A 24152-nucleotide genomic window follows, 5' to 3' on the forward strand; every position below is an offset into this window, starting at 1 on the left:
TAGTAACTTCATTCTAAAAATATTCTCTTATTTCGTGATCCAATTCCACTTTCGGTTTAATTAATTCCTCTGTAAAACTAATGCGCCATCAGTACTACGTATCAAATGAAAGTGATATCTCCCGTTGCCCTTGAAAAGGTGTCAAAGGTCATCACGTGTATTGAATTGGCACATGGCCAGAAATCCAATGTTATATAAGACTAGTGATCATTTGTTTCGCCCCTTTTTTTGCTCTTTACTTCTGCTTTTGCGCCGCGCTGCGCCTTCTTGTATATAATCATGCTTGCCACTCGGAAGGAAATAAAACGAAATTAAAAATACAACGACTCATCTATGTCTTCAAAACTGCACTCTGCTTCAACCAAAAATATGTTACATATTATTTAGTCGACAGGATTCGAAATCATTACATATATATAATTCGCAATGCATTTGAGAAAGAAATAATGAATACAGAAATTATTCAAAGCTGCAACTATGATCTGTAAACTCCGCTTTAAATAGCTAGGCACAGATTCACATGCACTTTGGACTTCCAAAACAAGTACAGTGATATGATATAAAATCTAACAAAAACGCTCTATAATGTTATATTGATATAATCGTGAAAGAAATAAGCTAGTATATTAAGTATGATGTAATGCTTAGTTCTGATCAAAATGAATAAATAAAGGATTTCAACTGCAGTTGATTTTTAGACAGTTTTTTTGTTGTTGTTGTTGACACAACTTTATCTAATTTTTGTTGTATTGTATGCATATAAACAAAAATTGAGAGCTTTTTGTAGTTTTTTGGAAGACATTTTTATTATATTTTACAAAAAATTTTAAATATTTTATAGTAATGATTTCAAAATAATTAATACATAGTATAGAATCAATCATATTAGTGATGAATAGAGTAGTAAATATAAAAAAGTAAAGCAGAAAATTAAATAACTTAAAACATGTATTCCACATATATATGTCCAATTCTTTAAATTAATGATGAATTTTAAGGACTACATATTTGATAAATTAAAAAAAGAGCATTAAACATAGTTCCTACCACCAGTGTTTATGACTGCATTACCTTGTATGTCTTTACTAAAAAATACCTGAAAGAAATAAAACGGTTATATAAATAAAAGGCATACGCATAAATTGTACTTACTTTATTTATTTATTTTTATTTTAAAGAGAATCACTTTAATAGAAAACAAAATTTATGCTCTTCTTTTCATTTTTCCCTAACAGAAATAGTCAGCCTCACAAACGAAAGCCGTCTCAAGGCGAATTACGAAAATAATTATTTTTGAAAAAAAGATACCTTAATAAAAATGCAGCCAAAAAGAAATATGAAGATAAGGGACAAAACGCTAAAGACAGAAAGGAAATCAATTCATGAATTTAAAAGATCTCCAAATCAATTAAAACTCTTCTGTTACTTGACGTGTATAAAGAAATTTAGAAATTTAAATAACTGGCAACTTTTAAATAATGATGATGAAATCTTTTTAAAAGTGAATAGAATAAAGGATTATCGTGAAACCGATGATAAGCAATAAATATTTTTTGAAATTTCCTGATAGTTACTAGAGTTTAATAACAATGAAAAAAGATTTATTAATTCTTTTTCTTTAAACTTTAATCAAATTCCTCTGAGGATTTTCATCTACTTGTAGTAGTAAATAATAATAGCATACTTTCTATATTGATCTCATTACAGCTAATTTATTCAAAATTATATCTTGTAAATATTAATTCATTAAAAATTTCATAAAAAGGCTAAATAAATCTAATAATAATGCTAGCGATCCTTGTTAGTGGTTTTATACCAAAATGTTCTTATTTATTATTTCCCTAAAGATACAAATTATTTATTTTCTTGATTAAGAGTAAATTTTATACCCAAACAATCAAGATTTCATTTATTTTTAACATAACATTAATTTCTTAATATAAAGCCGAAGTTCTTTCAGTGAAATTTCTTATCAATTTGAAATAATATTTTAATATTAAATAGTTTCCTTTAGTATAACAGATGTAAAAATAATAAATGCTAACGAAGTCACAATAGAAAATAAAAGTACAAAAATTTAGCTTTTAATTAAAAAAGATCTTTAAATTTGTTTACGTTAAATTTTTTAATTACCTTCACAGTATAGTGATGACCTATTTTATTGATAATTGATTGATTTCATTGATTCAAACTTTAAACATTATATTCTGTTAAACGATGAATCGTTTCAATGTAAGTATCTTAAGAAAAAGAATTTAATTTTTATCTTTATTAATGCCATGTTAATTTACTTACCCTTACTCATTATCTAACAATTCGGCCGGGCACATATTATAAAATCTTTTTTCATGCTGCTCTTGAAAAATGGATGCAATGTAACATGTAAACCAAACTGCTGAGGCTTGTCTTCTTAAATTTCGCAATCACAATTTTGAACAAGACCTCTTATCATAACCTGAGAATAAATAAAGAAGAAGAAAAATGAGAAATAACAATGAATAAAAAGAAATTAAAGGTTGCTTATTCTGTCGTTTTAATAAAATGTCAATGATATTATGTTGAAATTACAAAAAGATAGTCTACATAATCTATCCAGAAAAACGAACTTTGAAAGTAAATCAACAATTTCTATGAGTATTTTTAATGAGATTCGCCTTCTCCAAAATACTTTTCTCCTCCTTATTTATAAATTCCTCACTAATTGCCCTCCTTTACTGAAATGACAACTCAAAATCCTTTTTTGGAAGCATATATAGTCACTCAAAAAAGTACTGGAGCACAATACTTCACAGAATTTTATCATAGTATATAACTCAAATATAAAAATGTAACAAAAAAATTTTATTACATTTTAATAAATGCAAAGCAAAGTAACTTAAACAAAATTCATATATAAAGCAATTATTATTGCAATTTAAAGTAAAAGAAATCAAGGCAGAAAATCTGTTAAAAATTATTGGGGCAATATCCAATAAATTTTTAAAAAGCATTAATTTTATAATTAATACATTAATGGACCTTTGCATTCTATGACCTCTCGCAGTCGATTTGGCATTTCAATAAATTCCATAGGCTAAAATCAGCAGATCAATTTTGGGCAAAATTATCTTTTGATTTTAGCCCACTTTTCGATCCGATGTTATCTTAACACTTGTCTGCTAGAAAATTATGTTCATTGATTTTTTTTTTTTTTTTTTGCTACAAATAATCCCACAAATTCTCGATATGATTAAGGTCTGGACTCTGGACACAGTCCTCCGTAATTACACTAGGGCAGTGGTACCCCATAACATGTAAATGTCAGAATATAGAAGTTAGTATAACCATTCACACAGATTTCAGCCAATACCGTAATTCCACCATTACTAGAACTTGTGCCTTGCAACAATGTTAGACTGGTGGCATCTGGTACTTTGGTTTATACATATCATCACTTGAATATCTTTTCAGAGCAAATTTGGACTCATTTGTAAAGAGGCCCTTTGCTATCTGATCTAGGTAACGTGCTTTCTTGCCCAATGTAGGATTTGATTGCGATGGACTCAGAAAAGCGATCTTTACATGTAATCCTTAATTGTGAAGATATCTTCGCACCGTTGTTGCTGATATTCTCGTTCTTGTTGCAGCGAAATAACATGAAAAGTAATTTGGCACAGTAATGGACCTCTTTGGCCGAAAGAGCTGGAAAGCGGTCTTCTAAAGGACTTGTGATACAAGCCAATTTGGAATAGGTCTTTCGAAATCAAATTCCTGAATGAAAATGTTCCCAGAGTATTGGAACCACACTGAGGGACATATTAAGTCTATTAAAAGCATCAACTAGGATCACTCAAAGATTATCAGCCAGCAATCACTCAATCAAACTCTATAACAATCGCCTAATTCATTGATCTGGGGATGTTTATGAATCATATAAACTTTTCTGATACGTCACCATCAGTATCTTCTTATATAAAATTGAAGACTAACAGGCATTCGTAGAAATTTTCACAAATTACGAAAGCAAGATATCCATAATTTTCTCTAATCTATGTAAAAATACCATTTTCTTTAAAAAATAAATATTAAATATACTCCTCTCATTTAATTTAATTGATGCTATTCTATATCTTTCTTATAAAGTATATTTGTTACCTTTATTTGGATTCATTTAATAAAATCCTTTATCTTATTCTTACCTTTTTCAATCAATTTCAAAAATCAAGTTTACCAGTGTATTTATTTATCTACTTTTTTTTTTTACTTCAATACAAGATTGTGCTGTAAAGTTCTCGATTCCAGTAAAGGCACTAAACAAAGTGTAAGAAGTGTTATCTGTTACAAGCACAGAAGGAAATAAATAAATGAATACTATAGCTTTACATCTCTTTCAGAAAAATAAAGATGGGTTTTTTTTTTAAACTAACTTCATTCATCACAAGCGAGAACTAAATTTATAGAGAGAGCAACATTTATCCTATTTATAAATTTCAAGATTAACTACAAAAATTATGATTTTTACTATTGAAAATCAATTCGTATTTTAAATAAACCATTAAATATAAGCTATATAAGGATAATTCAATTACTTTCTGGGAATAGTTTCAAAGTCCAAGAAATTTTTATTTTTTACTGTTAAAGTGAAAATTGTTTCTTGAAAAGACTAAATTTATATTTTCGTCAATTTATTTAGCCTAGTTGCTAAAACAACACATATGCACTTCTTGGGGGAGGGGGGTCTAAAATTTTGATAAACATACCGGTTTTAACTATAATATATAAAAATATAAAGAATATTTTGTGTCCATGTACACTATAAATTCATAAAATTGCTTGCTTTACATTGCCAAATCCAAAATATTAATAATCTTTATTTTAATCTTAATAAACATCCCTTTTTAGTGTTTTTTTGACAACAATAAGTTCACTGCAAGTGAATTAATAGATTTCAAACATTAAAAACTTAAAACTTTTAATTTGACATTAAAAGGCAAAATGTTATTAATTTTTCCTGTAACTTTTCATTGAATTCTTCATGACAAATAATTTTTAGTTGAAAAAATCTTGTAAAATCAATAGTCACAGCTTCATATTTAAATGTATATAAAACTTCCTTAATAACATGGAAAAGTTTTAAATACTTTGTCGCATAAAAATCTAAATAAATATTCATTTTCTCCAAACTCATTAGCATTTTTTGAATTTTTTTGAGCAGCTTCATTTTTAAATTTAATAGCATTTTCTCAGCTTATTATATATTTCCTCTAGTAAATAATAAGGTAAATCATTAAATAATTCTTTTATTGAAAAATCAATACATCTTGAAAAAATTTACTAAATCTGTTAAGCTCAAAAAATAACAGCCTCGTTTGTAAATATTTATCAGTGCTATAAGTAAGTATTCTAATCATCTTCATTACTTAGTTAATTAACTTAAATTTTTAATTTTGTCTCGGAAGAATTTTAACGAAGAGATTTTTTTATAAGATTTTTAGAAAGAATTCAGATCTCTTTTTATTTTCTGGCTATCCATAAGTACACTTTCAATTATAAAAGTATTGAGATAAAAAAAAATGTTATACTTTTTTTTCTACTGAGTAGATTTGAGCAAAAAAGTGGATTGAAGATAGATAGGAAAGTTTAATCTATATAGGAAAAGGCGATAATGGAAGACTTTCAAAGAAATGGATAATTTTCAAAACTTTTTTTACTTCGAGTTTAATAAATGTTTTTATTACTTTCATGCAAGTTAAGGTGATGCTTTTTAAGCTATGTTTCCTAAAAACAATTAAAAAATATTGCATAAGTTTTCCAAACAATACTCATAAATGCATATTATTGTTTTTATCATAATATATGTATTCCGAAAATTAGGATGTTACTGAATTTTAGTATTAACACTGCAAATATCCTTAATTCTAAATATCATTTACTTAATTATTTATGATAATTTTTAATCAATATCAGTAACTTATGGTAATTTTTAATCAATATCAGTAACTTATGGTAATTTTTAATCAATATCAGTAACTTATGGTAATTTTTAACTTTTCTGAAACTTTTTGCATTCTTAAAATATATATTTGTTAATTACCAACCACTTCATTTGTTCACAGGTATAGACATTTTTCACTTTCATACATACAATAAAAATAGTATCATTTAATCATAGTTTCATAATTACAAGAAAGGGAAATGAACTTTCTATTCATTTAAGAGCTATTGATATTATTTTAATCAAAATGTTTTAAAAATATATTTATTTCACTCTTACATTTCTAAAAATGTGCTTTCCTAATATATTTTTAATTTTCACGCGCTCTGAGTATACAATTTTTATTTGCAAAGACATTGAAATATTCTCTGTGTAGCAAATAGTATTTATAATTGCGATCACCTAATATATGGAATAGGTGCGAAGTTGTTGTATAAAAATGTAACACAGTGCATTAATTAACATTAATTGTAAAGACTCTAACAAAAAGATGAACATAATCCAAAGAATCAACAACTTACGCATCAGCTTATTAAAATAAATAAGCACTACAAGCTTATAGAAAATTTTTAACTTTCAAAAATAAAATACGCGGGGTTTTATATTTCAAAATTTCTTACGATATTATGCAACTCAAAAATGTTACTTGGGGTTGAATTCTCTAATTATGAAGTGATAAAATTTAAAAATATTCTTATCCTTTAAACAAACAACGAATCATTAATATCACTATTGTGGAAAAATAGAAATTATGCAATAATCTTTTTTTATTTTCATTTGGAATTTCAGTATGTTGTAATTACAAACAGTGAATTGAATGCGATTGATCCAGAATAATTAAAAAAAAACTGTTGAAGTATTTTTCATAGGATTTCAAACTTTTACCAAAATATTTTTTAAATATTAACTTATAATTCGTTGAATAATAATTAATAAAAGTAGTGATTACATCATTTTCTATTAAACAGAACACTAATATTTTCAGTCATTTGTACAAACATATAAACAAATAATTGAATGAAAATAAACTAAATTTAGATTCCAATATATTTAAATTCTATTTTTTCTAGGCTTTTTTAAAGCAAAACTCCCATTCTATTTGAAGTATGATTTGACGCTGAAATAGCAGAAAACGAAAAATTTGGAAAATAATTTGACGTGAAAGAGTTCTTTCTTTAGCTTTTTCTGGGGGGGGGGGAGGCTTTGACACTTTTTAAATGTTCTTTTTTTATCTTCAACTTTGTTAAAAAGATAAATACCACTCAGTGTTTCAATTTTGGATAATTTTAATATAACTTAATATGGTTAAATTCGCTAAATCATAAATGTATGCCGTAAAATCAAATGAAAAATTAAAAGAATTAAAATACAATATGCTGTACATATCGCAATATTTAGAATTTTGTTTATTGTCTTGCAAGAGAAGTTATCATGCTTTTAGTTCTTTAGAACATTCCTAAAAGTAATTTAGTATTTAAAAGATTACTGTAAATAATTCAGAAAAGTTCAAAGTGCAACGTTATGGAAATACAGTAGATTTTTTTAAAAATTATAATATCAGCTCACTATAATAAGCAAAACTATATAATTAATATGTGTATATTACAAACAGAGATATTAAAAAGAGGTTAAATGTGCTTAAATATCTGAAAGCACTTACCACACCCTCATATGTATAATAAACACAAAATAATAATTTTTTTATAATGCACAATTTTTTTTCTTAGAAACTATTTGAACCATTAAGTGAGGATTATCATTTCGAAGAAGAAAATGAATTTTCAATAACATATTATTCTTTTTTCTTATCTTATTGTTCATCGTATTTTTCATTTCAGAAACACAATTTAAATTTCACATTAATAACACTGGCCAATGCATAGTTAGGTATTGACATTTTTAATAAATTTCAGGCGTATTATTACTGGAACAAAATATGAAGTTCGCTTTTGCTTATTAGCTCTTGATTGTAAAATATGACGCCAGCATTAACACAATAAAATTTGAATTATAATTACTAAATTAAATCTCTTCTTTAATAAATTTTGAGAATATTTTAATTACTTGAAAAAGAGGATCAACACTTTTAAATATATAATAGTTTAATTAAACGTTATACATAAGCAGAATCAATTAAAAAAAGAAAGAAAGATTTTTCTGCTAGCTAGATATCTTCATTTGTTTCACATTATTGAGTTAAATTTGCTTACACAATCTATTGGTAGATTCCAATAATAATCTGCCATCCTATGAACATCCCATTTGGCCTGGATTTTCTTTATATCCTGGTAGAATATTCAACTTGTTCTTGATGGTTTCAGGGAAAATAAATGGCTGTGTAATTAATGGACCTTTATGCTCAGAATGCAACTTAAGTCTCAAGTCAGTTAATCCAATTGTTAAGTGCTCTGTTAACTAGTTCAAGATAGTCTTCATCCTTAAGGTTGCCAGAATTTTCTTGCAAAAAGGACGAATGAAATCCATCCTTTTCGTTCTGACGTATCCGCAGAAACTGTGAAATCAGGATAGATCAGGATCTTTCTGCTTTGAGAATAAATAAAAATTTCATCTTTATTTTTCTTTGTACTTATTGGAATTTTTCGTCCCGTATATGGAGAACAATGGTTAGCCCGATGAAGAACTTTCCTGAATAACCTTCTTTAACCTTAACTTCATACAAAAGGAAATCAAACTTATTCTGAATCATTTGACAAGTTGATTTTTTCTTCAACAACAATATTCTCTCCCGCAGTCCATTCTTTTTTTGTTCAAAGGGATTTTTTAGCTCTCATATTGCATGGAGCTAAGGATGCCAGGAATTTTCGTATAGCCAGCCTTTTTATTGACCTAGAAGAAAGTTTAACATATTTAAGTCTACGCAAATCATCTGATCATTCTAAATTTAATCTTCTGAATAACTGAATCTATGATATCATAGTTTTATTTTGTACATTTCAGTTGAGTGAGCTGTAGGTATTGTCTTTGTGTATTAGTTGCTATTGTGTACAAATGCACACTTCAAGTATACATTTGAACGGAGCTGGAAGTGTACAAATGCACATTTCAAGCTCCGTTAAGAGCTGTTTACAGGCAGACGCCATTTCATTGGAAAATATTCGGAAAGACTCTTCTTTTTTCAAAAGTTACACATGTATTTAGACAAAATAAGTTTTAAAAGGGGAAAGGGAAAAGGGAAAAAAAGAGGAACCAATCCAACAAACAAAAAAAAACTTTTATCACTACTCTGAGAGTTGTACAGTAAAATATTTCAGAATTTAATTACACTGAATTTTAAAAACTAGAGGTGACATAAATAAACTGTTCCCATATTTGAAATTAATACACCAAATATATTCAAAATCAGTTTGACAAAATCCAAGCACCAAACAAACAAAATTTTGTTGTGTTTTGCAATATTAATCGGATGTTTTAGATATTTAAATTAAAGTATCCCATTTCTAAACGTTATGGAAAAAAATCTGTAACATTCTCTTAGATTTAAAATGAATGTTTAATTATATACTCACTAATCCCATATAAATGTTTATTAAATTTAAATATTAATATGAAATTGCATTTAATTTTCTCATTGGCATATTTAAAAATTCCAGTAACATTCACAGAAATTTAATAAATAATGCATCAAATGAGCTGCTCATAAATTCTATGAGTTTCCACTGAAATTCACTGGAAATTACTGAGAAAAAAATGCAACTTTAAAACATAAACCTTAATGTCTATAGCTGTTAATGTTATCAGAGTTTCTGTTTTACTTACATTTTATTCTTAAAATAATATAGCTAAACTAATCCTTTATGGCAACACTAAATTCTTAATTAATATTTTGTCCTTTTCCGTCATTATAATGTTCAACAGAATTCTAAGTTTTTATCATTAAAACAATAAAAATAAATTATGCATTTTATATTTTCTCAAAAAACTGCCTAAAGATTTTTTTAAACTATCATGTAGCTTTTATTAATTAATTATAATATTAAAAAATCAACTTTTTAATGATTATTGTTATTAAAGAAATAGTATTATGCAATACTCTACAATGGCATTCATCTTTCCTTTCTTGAGATAATGCAATATCAATAAGTTTTTAAAAAGTTAGCGTGAAAATTATCTGCAATAATGCACCAATCTATACCAGTTTTAGTAAGTGTGTGCCTAAATATTTTTAATCCCATAGTATAAATATTTTTGCTTTTCTGCCCTACATATACAAAAAATAAACTTTTAAAAAATTCACGCGCATTCTGGCCAATCGCATAGAATTTTTCAAAAAAAATGTACCTTTTGTATCTTCAGCTATTATTCTCCATAAGTATAAATAATAGAATTGTCTCTCATTAGACCATTTCAGCTCAGATGCAGAGCCTTCGATGCACCTAAAACAAAACATAAACCGTATTGATGTTATAACGCCTTCTTTGTTATAAAAGTAGTATTTCTATTGCTATTTCAGATATCCTAATAAATATTGTTCTTTCTAGCTTTTCAATTGAATTTTTAAAAATATCTGAATTTATTTCTAAATGTTTTGTTTATATCTCCACAAATATAAAAATAAACCTTTTAAATAAAATCACGAGAGTCCTAGGTTATAGATGTTAGGTCATTTTTCTATTTAAGTCTGAATTAGATACCTCTTTAGATTATAGCTACTACTAATTGTGCCTGTAGTAAATGTGATGATAAAGTTTCGACGCCTCGGTTGAGAAATATATGAAGCAATGGTATTTAATTGGATTTAACTACCTTTACATGATGCTTTCTGCTGCGTTTAATTAAATTCAGTTTGAAACTTTAATGAGCAATCTAATAAGGAGTTTTCAAGTCTTTCTTTGATGTTCCGAGCACCTGATTCAATTGAGGAAAAGATGAGTTGCTTAAATTAAATGAAAAAAGACTTATTTAAAATAATTGTACAAAATCAGACCCATTTTTGTTCCCAACTTTAGTTAAGGTAGCGACTTTTTTCCAAATGCATCTCCCGCGCATATTTTGAATTTAATAATGTTTGGCCTTACCCCCTCATATCAATCTACATATGGCTGTCAAAGACTTTTTTTCTAAATTAAGGGGTTCATTTATAAAATGCACAAAATATATTTCTATTACTGTAAGTACAATCATACAGTGCATTTTAATGTTGAAGTTTATTTTCTTTACTTGACAGCTTTTGAAATATCGTTTGCTGCATATATATGATAAATTGTATTTGAACTGCATTTTCCTCAGTTTTACAATTGAAAACGCGGTATATCGTAAAACTGAGGATACTTGAACACTAAGAGTGAGTTAAGCTTTCCCTATTCAGAAAATTTCATTTCGTTTCAAATAAGGGAAGATAGAAAAAAATTAGAAAAAATCGAAATATATATATGTAATAATTTCAATTTAGTGGTATTCTAAAAAAAGACAATTGTTTCCTAATCGTTTGAATTCCAAATTCACTTTCATTTCCCAATTGTCTGGACACTCATTTCCCCAACAGGACTCTAAAACAGGCCGAAACCAAAAATGCTTACTCTGCAAAATTTCATTCTAAAGCTATGTAAGTTCCATATACTTTCTCATACTTTTTTTTTATGAGGGCGACGCCTTTCTACCTTTCTCTTAGTACTGCGTCTCCTGTTGATCATGGCTCTTATAAATAAATCCTGCTAATGGGTAAAAAGTGTACTCTTTCCGTGACATCATGAAGAATAAAAGATATTGTTAAAGAATTGCTTGAAATACTGTTAAAGTATGGTTTCTTAAACTAAAAAAAAAAGGTTTAAACATGCACTTTACGTGTTATTAGTTTCACCCACTTATTAGACATTGCACAAGTTCACTATTTTGACTTGTCTCTAAAATTACAGAACGAAATCGAACCAAAACGTTTTTGCACTAACCAAAATGATAAACAATTCAGATTCTAATAATCAAAGGAGAATTTATTTGAACAAATATCTTTTAAACGAATAAAATTCATATGCAATTAATGACTAATCGGTATTCAAGCATATTGGGAAAAAAACATCTTGATAATGTTACACAAGGACTGAATAAAACTTGTAAAAACTAAATTCTCCTAAAATCTTTATTCTTCTTATGTAATGACATTTAAACAAGCATTAAAGCTAAAGTTGCAATTATAGTTATTATTTTAAGAACATTGCAAGAATTCTGATTAGACAATATGAGAGAGAATGAACAATCTATTGGATCATTTCGCATCTAATTTCGAGAGAAACAGGAAAACTCTCGGAACTGCAAATTTAGACTTTATGAAAAACACCAGACTTCTCTAACCAATGTTAAAAGTATAGATAGACAGAATATAGGAAATTTTGTCTAATTCTGAGAACTGATGACCTTTCAAAAACCTATTAGTTCGATGTCAGGAAGAAAAAAATTTCCATGGTCTGAATGACTCTAAAAATTACTATCCTAATAAAGAGTAACTTGGTAATATCTTTGAAAACATCTATAGGATCAACACATGCTGCAAAACTACATAAGATGTCTCAGCATTGATTTCTATGGCATATTGTCTGATATCAAGAAATTAAAATGTGAGTAATCATTTGATTAATTGTGTACGTTTTGCTTCGAGAATTGATTTACGGGTAAATCATTTCTCCTTGGTAGCTCTCTATAGTATATTCAATACACGCAAATGGGGACTTTCGAAATTCAAGAATCCATCATATTTTCTGTTGTGTAACTGGGAATTTTCAAGATTATTAAATTAAAATTGTGCCTGTAACAACAACATTTATTGAAACTAATACTTTCGAATGGAAATAATAACAAAACTTGAATGAATTAATCTTGATGACAGATTTGAATGACAAAACTTGAATGAATCTTGTTGGTACTGGCAATGAATTCTTGCCAGTACCAACAAGAATTAATCGAAATGATAAAACAATACATCACATTATGTTAAATTTATAATTATTTGATTAAAATCATTAATTAATGTAGATGAAAAAACTTCCCTGCGTTCCTTTTTAGCAAATTAGAACATTCCATGCTTCAGTTCTCTTCATACCTAAGATGTTTTACATTGATTAGGAAGGATGTCTAATCCATCATTTTTAAGCATATTGGAAATACAATAGTTCATTGTTTGTGATCATAGCTGAATTTCAGATAATTATTTATTCAATTTAATCATAAATGAACCCTGACCTATCCGAAGAAATGTGCCAAATTGAAAGAATGCAAAGTGGACTCCATTAACTGCCATTTCATGCAAAGAGCTCTTAGAAGAAAGTATGTTCTACCATTCGCAATGGAGTCATTATCTAGACCAACATATTCATTTTACAATCAAATATAATATCTGCTTAATTCGGTCGATATACATTCTTAACTATATAGTATTTTCATTAACAATTTATTATTAATTTTTTACGAACTTTTCCTATAAAACTCCTCTTCAAATAAAAATCTTTTACTGCGTCAAAAATCAGGTAACGTCATTCCACGTCTTCTCCTTTTGAACAGATCTTCCTACTTTTCCACTAAATAATTCAATGACTCGGAAAATGTTAGCGGTTCTGGTTCTAAGTATAAAGATTAACTTTTAGAAACTTTATAACTTCCAGAATATGAACTGAACTTTTTAATGAGGCGTTTACTTTCTTATACTGAGTAATAGAAAGTGAGAAAGGAAATCTTAATAAATATTTATGAAACAGCAAGATTACGGTGCACAAAGACTTATGAATTTCGTACATTTTCTGAAATAGAATTTAGTTTATAGTGAAGTTGTGCTTGTTGCTCAAAATTGTCCTTCTTTTCAATAAATGTCTATTAAAATTGAGAAGAAAAGTTTAGTCAATATTTATGCAAAAAAAGTAATCTAAATTTAAATGTATTTCTTAAGAGGAACAAAAATGTGAACTTTGAAATACCTCTAATTTTTATCTTATTCATGGAATCATATCGATATAGTTTGAAAATTTTGTCTCGAATTTCCAGTATTTTTTTTCATTTATAAAGTTATATCCACAACACATACGAAAAATATGAAACATATGAAAACATAGTAAAACACATGTAACTTATTGGAAAAAAAAAACATATTCAATATAACAAGGGATAGAAATACTTGAACAGTATCTGGTACAAAATACTATAATTTTCTTTTATATGCATTATTATAAAGTAGGTTTTAGAAAAAATATTAAAATTTTCTTACAAAAATTAAGTATAATTTATGATACATCTCATAATGGTATGATGAAGTCCCAAGTTGTTTTGATGGCAGAACAAGTTTCAAAGATAGCTTCTGAATAATATCATCCAACTAACTGAAATTTATATTTGTCCTAGATATCATTTTCTAACGCAAATTGAATTTCGGAATGATTCCAAAGCATCACTTTAATCCAATAATCTTTTCCATTGAAATCTAGGAATAAAAATACAAAAGAAATTTTATTCCAGCGCAATTAAACAAAAATACAGTTATCAAGCCATAACTTTCTATCATACAAACATTCACATTATACAAAAATAATATACATTAGTACAAATAGGAATGTTGATCAAATAGTGTTCTTTTAAAACATTTAATTTTTTCATCCTGATTATCATTTTGAAATTTCTGAAATCCTTCCAGTTCCCAAGTTAGATGTTAAATTCAAAAATCCGAATTTTGAACATTTCCAATATTATATTTTTTCAGTAATTTTTTAGATACAAATTTGTAAATTACATTTTAGTCTCAATAATAAAGATTAGGAACATTATATATGAATAATAAATCATCTTAAGGTATTTAAAATCCAGTAAAAATCATTTGTCTCATAAAACGTTCAAATGGAGCCATTTTTTCCACATCAACTTTGCATGCATGAAGGTCAAATTTCGCTATGGATTATATATATGAAACGTTAACGACGAATGCTTTAACTCAAAATTAACTGATGACATATGGCATCTTTTCTTTTCTTTGTCTGATATTTCCACTTGGTGAATACACTGATATATTGCCTGCTGAGTTTCGAGTTACTTTTGCCAACGAAAGCTACTTTTGCCTATGCTGCATTACACTCACATGACCTGTTAAGAATCACAGAGGCAATGCCCAAGATTTATCATCTGAAGAAACAAAATTCAATTTTTCCTTATGGATTATGGCTCACTCTAAAGACAAGATATTTAAACATCCTTTCGTCCATTTTGCATGTGAAAAAAGATTTATTTAGATATTATTGGTTGGTTTTAAATCAAATATCGATTTTCTTTCGCTCTGTCTCTCATTTTTAAAAATTTTATTAAAATGATTCTCAATAAAAAAAAAAAAAAACATGTAACGTTCTTATTTACAAGTATCATTACCGAGCCTGCAAACTATTGTTTCGGAATCTATATTTCATTTCTATTTACAGTTTATACCTATTCCAAAAGTTGGTCTTAATCCTCATATTTGAATAATGACTAACTGCCGACATCTAATACATTAGACTTGTATCGGTGTAAGAATTATTATATATAATTATATGGAAATAAGCTTATGCAAAATTAGGTTAGTGTATTAAAACTTTTAAGCATAATAGTTTTTTACAAACTAAACAATCATAAAAGTCATAATCCAAACTTAGGAGCATACTCTTATATTTACTTCAATTTTATTCTCCATTCATTTAATTCTTTTTTATAAGATTTGCATAACTTTAAATACATTAAAAAACATCGTATTTGGACATAGACACTAGAAAGAAAATTGAGATATGTTGGATCTAACTTAGCTGATAAAACTGATGACTTAACAAGCAGAATTTTGGTGAATGTAACTGTAATCTACATGTAAGCTGCAAAGATAAAATGCTCAACATGAATACCATAATCCTCAAATGAAAACATTTATTAAGAATAATAATAAAAAAGTGAAAAATATATTTACATTCTGTAGAAATTTATAATAAATGTAACAAAAATGCTCTTTATAAATACTAAATATCTTTTTCAGCAGAGTACCTGGGAAGGAACGGCACTAAATATCCTCCTCAGTACAGTAGGCATTACATCATCAGTATTTCATGAAGGAAGATCGTTTTCTAATGTCAATCACTGGCAGTCGTCAGAATGAGCACGTTTAGGATGAATGCCGTAAAGTTTGAAATTTCGTAACATGTAATCAACAATCTGAAAGAAAACAAATGATTTCAGAAAATAATAAAGTTTCCAATATTTATATGATGTTATTTTTCATATCAAAGTTACACAATTGCTATCTACAAATTTACAATATTATCGAATATTCAAACATATATGTTAAAGTAATTTCATCATAATTTTTGCATATTTTGATTATAACAATTCAAATAGACATCTGCAATTTATAAGAAAGCAATGATTCAATTGTCATTCATACATTTAATCATAGATTTAGAAAACATTTTGCTGATGTAAACACAAGGAATTATCTCTGTAAATCATTAAATTATAAAAAATACAAAAGACTTAAAACTGCAATCTGTGCAGATCCAGATATTCAAGATCCAAAATCAAATAAAACACTCTAAAATTTAATTGTGAAATTAAAGTATTTCGCATTCGGAAATCAAGGTGAAAGATTTCAGTTCAATTCAATGCGGTTCATATTCGAGGAATGATTATTGAATGCATTTAATTAATGAAGCATCATCCATTGCAAAATTAAAATTAGCGATAGAAAATGCATGGAATCCATTTATTAATTTCTGGACTAGGAATAAATTTCTTGAATTTTCTGCTTCATTAGAAACTCGGTAAGAAACATATTCATAATTTTCTGATAAGCAATTTTCAAATATTAGAAAAAAGTACTATAAGTTAAAAGCATTACATAAAAAGTTATAGAAATACAATAATTTAATACTATCGCTAATTACCACTAAAGACTTGTTTTTCTAGAAATAATAAAAAACAAAATGTAAAGCATGATTCACTATAAACTCACATATATCGATACTTATAAAATATATTTAAAAGTGGTCATATGTAGAAAAATATAAATGCATTTCGAAAATTTCTAGAAAATATGTTTCTGTACACGTAAATAAATTCAAAAACTTCACACACTTCTTTTTTTTTTAGTTACCCACAAATCATTTCGAATGTGATTATGATTTATGTACTTAAAAGTAATTTTCTTTCTTATTTTGAAATTCACTCAGTAACAATATGGAAAAATATTGTTTCGATATTATTTTAAACATTAACAAATTTAAATCATTTTAAATGGTATCTTACTAAAATTTTCTTTCTTCTGATTAACAGTAATTGATCAATAAAATGAATTTTGATTATTCATCCATTAGATATTGAGGTGAATGGGTGACAGTTTATTGGTTTTGACTGAAGATCCAACTACGTTAAATTCCACTAAGTCAGACCTGTTAGATCTGTCATTTGATGTCAAACGTCCTTGAGTTGGTGCAGCATGGAAGTTTGTAGAAAGATTCAAAATTACAGGGTCAAACTAAAACCTATTTAAAGTACGTTCAAAATGGGATGCTAAACTAATAAACAAGCAAATATATTCATCTAATATATATATATATATATAGTATATATATAGTATTTCTATCTTTATTCTTTCACTAAATAAGTTTTTAAATGCAGATGAATTTATCTACATAATGAAGTGTAAGATATATAAGTAAAACAGTCTTAAAAATTCATTTTAAACTTAAATTTTAACTTAAGAACAGGAATTTTAACAACAAAAACAACTTTAAACAACAAATTTTAACTAAGAATTTTTTAAAAACAGATTTTTTTGTTTGTTTTTTTTTGTTTTGATTAATCATTCACAATTAATTTTAGAAAGATCAAAAGTAAATGACGTAAATACTAATATCATGTACGTTTAACAAAAATATATTAAATTTTAAAAATTTTTACTGCTTTAAGCTGTTTTCTCATTTATTGCATGCAAAAAAATACTTTTTGTTTCAGTTGATGTTTAAATTCTTCAGTTTCCACATTTTATTCTTCTTTTTTCCTAATCTTAACAAAAATTAAACTGCATTTATTCTTTATTTTAGGGAAAACTTTCGTAATGAAATTTGTCTTTCTTTACCAAATTTCTATTCTTTAGAGTAAGCTGATGTTATTAATATAGCATTTTCCCAGTAGGGGACACCACGAGTACATGCATCAGAAACTTTCAATTAAGTGAAGTAATTCTGGCTTCCTTGATTAGCAGAGTAATTGGGTGGAGTCGAGTTATCACCACTCCAATGACCGGACGTACCTTTCATGAGAGGGGTTGTTAGGGCTCAACATCAGTTTCCTGCATCTTGCTGTCGTGACGATAGTCATTTAGTTAAAACTCGGATGTTTATATATAGACAGGGTAACTCCGATTTAGTTACGCACTACGTATGCAATAGAATATATATTATACAAAAATAAACAATATAGCCATATTTAATTATCCAATTTGCATACAAATTGGTATTTGAGCTGTTTTCTAATGGAATTATGTTTTCTTAAAAATGCGAAAATTCATATTTAGAATTATTTAAAATGACCAGGAAAATGTAGTTCAGCGAGGGTTGTTTTATGAAGAACTTGAAGACATAGCCCAGGAGAAATATTAAATAATATCAATAATTAAATTAAATTAGTGATATTATTTAAATGCAGTCAATATATGAACTTTTTGAAGCCTAAATGGGAAAAATTTATGTATTACCTGTTTGAAGAAAGGTGCAATTTTTCTATTACAATGCAAATAATCTTATAATTAATCTGTTAATTTTTGAAATGAAATCTTTTCAATATTAAAAATTAAATATATTATTGCGCTGATATAATTAACTCTGTTACTTGAACAGGTATTTTACAGAAAAAAATCTGGCTAATATTTGTCATTTTACATTGTTTTGTGTTGGATATCTATCGCGAGTTTACACGCTATCTCAATATAATAATGTATGGCTTTAATTCACAACCATTTATCTCATATTTTTATACCCAAGTTGTACATGTTGATTCTTGTTAAATCTCTAATTGTAGATCAAATGTCATCACATTGGTGGGCAGTGAGAATTGGAGAATAGGATACCGACACTGTCGTCGTTCTCGTCCTCTCAATCATGGTTTAAAATTACGAACTCTGTTCTAAAATAGTTTTACTAAAAATGAGCCGTTAATCTAATAAAAGAATCTATAATCTATATGATTCTCGATTCCAAACCTAACATTTCGTGCCGTTGACTCATTTTAAATTTGGGAAGTCTCAGACGTTCTAGTAGTAAAACAGCACACAAATGTTTAGACGGATAAGTCAAGTTAGAATCTACAAGCACAATTAAAAATCCCGGAACTTACTCTGAATATACGTTATCTGAATTCGAAATGCTGTGATAATATGCAAATTGACAGACGTAGCATCTTAAATTGAGTTGCGTTGTTTGTTTTAAAACCAGAAAAATATTAAAAGGACCTTTGTGGATGATCCCTCTATGAAACTTTCATTTATATATTAACGTCCTTATTACTACGAATTCAGCCATTATATTCACATGACAAATTCAGTTTTTTTAAGTATACAGTAGCCTAATTTGCTATAAATTGCTAATATGAGGGAAATACCTATGAAAGTAAATATTAAAAATATGGACCATAATCACATTTGATTAGTTAAAACATGTGTCCCTAGAAATATAATAATAGTATGAGCTAAGCAGACTCTTGAATCTAATATTTCTTGGAATATAATATAATAATCTATGTAATTTAATTTTTTCCAAGAATTCAAGAAGAAATTATACATTCCCAGCCAGCTTGTTGAGGAGAGTTTATGTTGTCTGGGAATGTTTCAGAACTTCATGTAATCACTTGTAATGTTCATATATTTGATGGAAAAGAATTCTCTTCCCATAAGAGAATAAAATAATTGTTTTCCTGTATTATTATTTATATTTCATCATGCACATACTGTGGCATATCATATCTTACGGCAAATAAAGCTTTTTAGAAAAACTGAAATTGACCGATTTGTAATGTGAGTTGCTTTAATATCAGCTCTTTCTTTTTCTCCTTCTCCTTCTTCTTCTTTTTTGTGCATTGATAATAACTCTCAATTAAAAGAGAAGTCTGTTATTATTCTGAGTAAAAAAAATTCCAGAGAAAAAAAATTGTACCACTCCACGCTCACATCTAATTCACCTTACCAATTTGATTTTGTAAAAGAACAAAGGACATGATGTCATGATAAAGAATAAGACTATGTGTCATTCGGAAATGGATAACACGCGCACTTATGTTCGTCATATGGCTGTGGTGTTATAGCAAATAAGTCTATTTGCTATCACACAGCAACTTAAATGAAAGCTTAAAGGTTGCTCCATTTATAAACATAAAAATGGTATATGAAAAAAAAAGGAAAAACAATTTTCTCTACAACGATATTATCTATGACAAAAAATTTTACAAATATCATACCGACTCTTTAGAGAAACGTTTACACTGAATAATTTACAAAAAAAAAGATTACTTATTATAAAGCGAGAACTATATGCATTGAAAAAAATAAATAGTACCTCAAACAGAATTTGCGTTAAAGATAAATTTTAATCGGAAATTTCAGAAGAATCCCCTTCCTTAATTAAAACTAAATGCAAAATTCAATTTTTATATTAATATGAAAAGTTGCTGCGTGGTATTTGAGACTTTAAAATTATTAACTTTGAGCAGTAGTGTACAGGGCCAGAGGCAACTGATATACTTATCCTATTTTAGCTGAAAGGAGAACTGACCTATGAAAATAATTCACGCTTTTTGAACAAATTGGCCAGACCAGTTAAAACTGTCAAGAGAAGATTTTGTGGTTAGGGGGGGGGGCATCTGTCGTTATCTGTTTATCAGTGCTTTGCTCAGATATTTTTCCAGAGTAGGTATTCCTCAGAGCACACAAGTAGATTGTGGACGCTGACAAGTTTTAAATAGCCGAAACTTCGAACTCCACTTTTAAAACAGAAACTCCGGTTCTTTGATTTTTTTTTTTTTTTTTTTTTTTTTTTTGTACAGGTGGTAATTTAGTTAAATAAGAAGAGCCTAAGAGCTTCTCCAGGGTGCATCTTTTTGTTACAGTCGAGATTTGTGTCATAGATATATTAATTATTTCAATTTTGTTATTGCTTTCTAAATATAACTTTTTGTTATAATAAATACCTGTGCCATCCATTCACTGTTAAACTTTCAGTGCAAAGAGAACTCCACACTGCAAGATTATAAATGTAATAAATCAAATCTTTGTTGCGGCATTCTATAAGTCAGCCCTGCACCCCGATAATGTTATATTCCAACACATCTTTCACACAATACCATATATTTATTTAAATCTTCCATTCATATCAAAGACAGACACTTTCATGACATTTAAAATCAACTCTAGTTGAGTGCTGTCCGTTATCTTCGTTACTAATTAAACATGCGGTGATGAATTTTATAGGCAATTGTCAATCAAGTTTGCTTTAAACATCCTGGGGTAATAAATATGCTGCGAGACAGATACATACATTCACATAGAATTACTTTACGTTGTTAAATGATCAAATAATAATATAAAATATCGATGCTGCATTAAAAATAAATCTGTCTCATCTACATATTATATCACATTCGTAAACTTCCATTATTGGACTTCAAAGCCTTCTGACTAGCTCCATCATATTTATAAATGTAAGGAATGGAATTTGAACAGATATCTGATAGGATATGCAACCCATTCATCATCAATCTTTGTAAATATCTGATAGAGAGACGAAATACGTTTTCCTGAATTCTTAGATATTCCGGCTTGGATATTTATTCGATCAGCCATACTAGATTGATTCCTTTCTATAGCTTAAAAATAAACAACATTCAATGGTTTCGAGTTATATTTTATCAGACAAACGTAAACATAAAAAAACATGCAGTTATGTTTTTAACGTTTGCAAGTACATTGGATGCATGTAGTAAAGCTGTGACTTTCAATAAGTGGGGTGCGTCTTTAAGCGGATGAGGCTCTAAAGTAGTACAAAAGAGCGAGGAAGGGGGTCGGCACGAAGATCGGCACGAAAAAAGACCTTCGCAAATTTAATAAAAGCAGTTATTAAGCACACTTTTGTTAGAAAATAAAAAACAGATTTTATTAATTTAATTATTTTATTTTAACTTTTAACTATCTTAAATTGATAATTCATTATTATAAATATCATGTAATCTGCAAATTAATCTTTCTCGAATTCGCAACCAGATGGCGCCACGCGTATAAAATGAAAATTTGATTAAGTTTATTTATTTCCTCATAATATTAATTTAGTTTTGAAAACACTAAAATAGAGTATTTTCATCAAAAGAATACAAGTAAATAACATTTCAAAATTCGTGGACATGAAGAATTGAGTATCGATGACAAAACTCTATCTATACAAACATGACAAAAATGATACAATCAAATGAAAATATATAAAATCTAAATAATTAGTCCAAAATAAGTGAAAAGATCCATTTCATCAATAATATATATAATTACCGCTTTTACATTAAAGTAGCAAGAAGTAAGCAATTCAAGAAAATACAATAGAACATCCTGATAACATAACATAAAATTTGTAATTGATAACATAAAATTTCGAAAGTTATTACAAACACAATTCCAAAAAATACCACTGAAAATTAGAATTATTTTCCATTCCATTCTTAAGAATGAAATTATTTTCATCAGAGAATTTCCAAGAATTTCAGAGTTTGATTAATTAGTATTGGCACAAGTATAACTTCAATATAACTTCATAGAATTCTGCCTTCAAATCGAAATCGCACTTGATCGCTTCTACAGCCATTCACTTATTCTCAACTAAACTATAATATTGAAAAAAATAAAAAACATCTGTACATAAAAATGTCTCAGAAACACCAAACCTTATTTTAAATTAAGTCAGGATTAAAAAATTTTAATTAGTTCCTGCTCTATGATAAAGTTGTTACTGAACCTTATTAATAATTGTGTAAAATTTTCAAAAAATATTCCAAAGTTTGTTTTATATGTGGCATTTTTTATGTATTCGCTTTTTCTAATATCAACCCCAATAATAATCACTACGAGAAAGGATTTGATATGTTTTATGTTATACAACAGAGATGCAAAGATGCAAGCTGAGTCACCAAGATAAATTTTTACCAAATATAAATCAACTTCTTTATTTAATTCTGTAATATTTTTAACAATAATTAAATTTATTTATTAAAATTAAATAGGTTTATTTATTAAAAAATAAATGTTTTTTTATTAAAAAATAAATGTTTTTTTATTAAAAAATAAATGTTTTTTTATTAAAAAATAAATAAATCACAATTTCATCCTAAGGAGGTTATACTTTTTTTTTTTAATTTTCATCTACGTTAAACAATTAAGACAATGCAAATTCTTGTTTTCAATGATTTAAAATACACTAAAAAATAAATGAAACTGAATATTTTGAAAGTCCAGTTTTATTAATCCAATTAATATTAATTCACCATATAAAGGTAAAAGCTTTGTATAAGCCCAAATTCTATTAATAGCATTGAGGATTGAAGTTTCTTCGAGAAAAACAAGTTTGATTTCCCTTTTATACCAAAATAATATTTTTAAAATGCATCAAATAAAATATCTTTTTCGGAAAATATGGTAAGTGTTATAATTGCTAGCATGCTCATATATATCTATGTATTTTGAAACAAATGTCCTTTTTGGGAATTTTTTATATTTTTCTTAAAGCTTAAAATAAAATAAAAGTGATCGCTAATTATTTCCACATATTCAAAAACAATGAAAACAAATGAAGTAAAATTACTGGCATATAATTAAAAAGGGAGTTGTAGAATTACAACACAACGTTGACAAAAGTTTACACAATGACAAAAGTTGAACATTTGGTGCAGTTTTTTGGATTTATACGATTTTATTTAAGTTCCTTTTAAATATATATGAAAAATTAGAAAAGATCCGCATTAAAAAAAAATGCCAAATGGCGAGTACTTTTTTCTCCAAGTTTGTCTTCAACAGGAATAGATTTCATGCTTTCGGCCTAAGTGTACACTCACAAGCACAAAATGGATCTTCCCCCGCGATCTAACTACTAGAAAAATGGTGGACAGAGAGATAAAAATTCCATAGATTTATATGAATGTAATAAAAACA

At 27.3% G+C, this 24152-nt stretch overlaps 1 long non-coding RNA gene across 1 annotated transcript in view; it reads right to left on the reverse strand.

Annotated features, from left to right (window-relative positions):
• Nucleotides 1–915: 915 nt before the first annotated feature.
• LOC129959096 (uncharacterized) overlaps nt 916–24152 on the reverse strand; it is a 42832-nt gene continuing 19595 nt past the window's right edge. Inside the window, exons 2-7 of the long non-coding RNA XR_008783397.1 lie at nt 15965–16132; nt 14181–14393; nt 10274–10368; nt 8185–8821; nt 2296–2455; nt 916–1096 (exon numbers count right to left, since the gene is read on the reverse strand). This is a non-coding gene — a long non-coding RNA (uncharacterized LOC129959096). The remainder of the gene's footprint in view (nt 1097–2295; nt 2456–8184; nt 8822–10273; nt 10369–14180; nt 14394–15964; nt 16133–24152) is intronic.

The sequence above is a fragment of the Argiope bruennichi genome, chromosome X1, assembly GCF_947563725.1.
Source record: "Argiope bruennichi chromosome X1, qqArgBrue1.1, whole genome shotgun sequence".
Taxonomy (NCBI): Eukaryota; Metazoa; Arthropoda; class Arachnida; order Araneae; family Araneidae; genus Argiope; species Argiope bruennichi.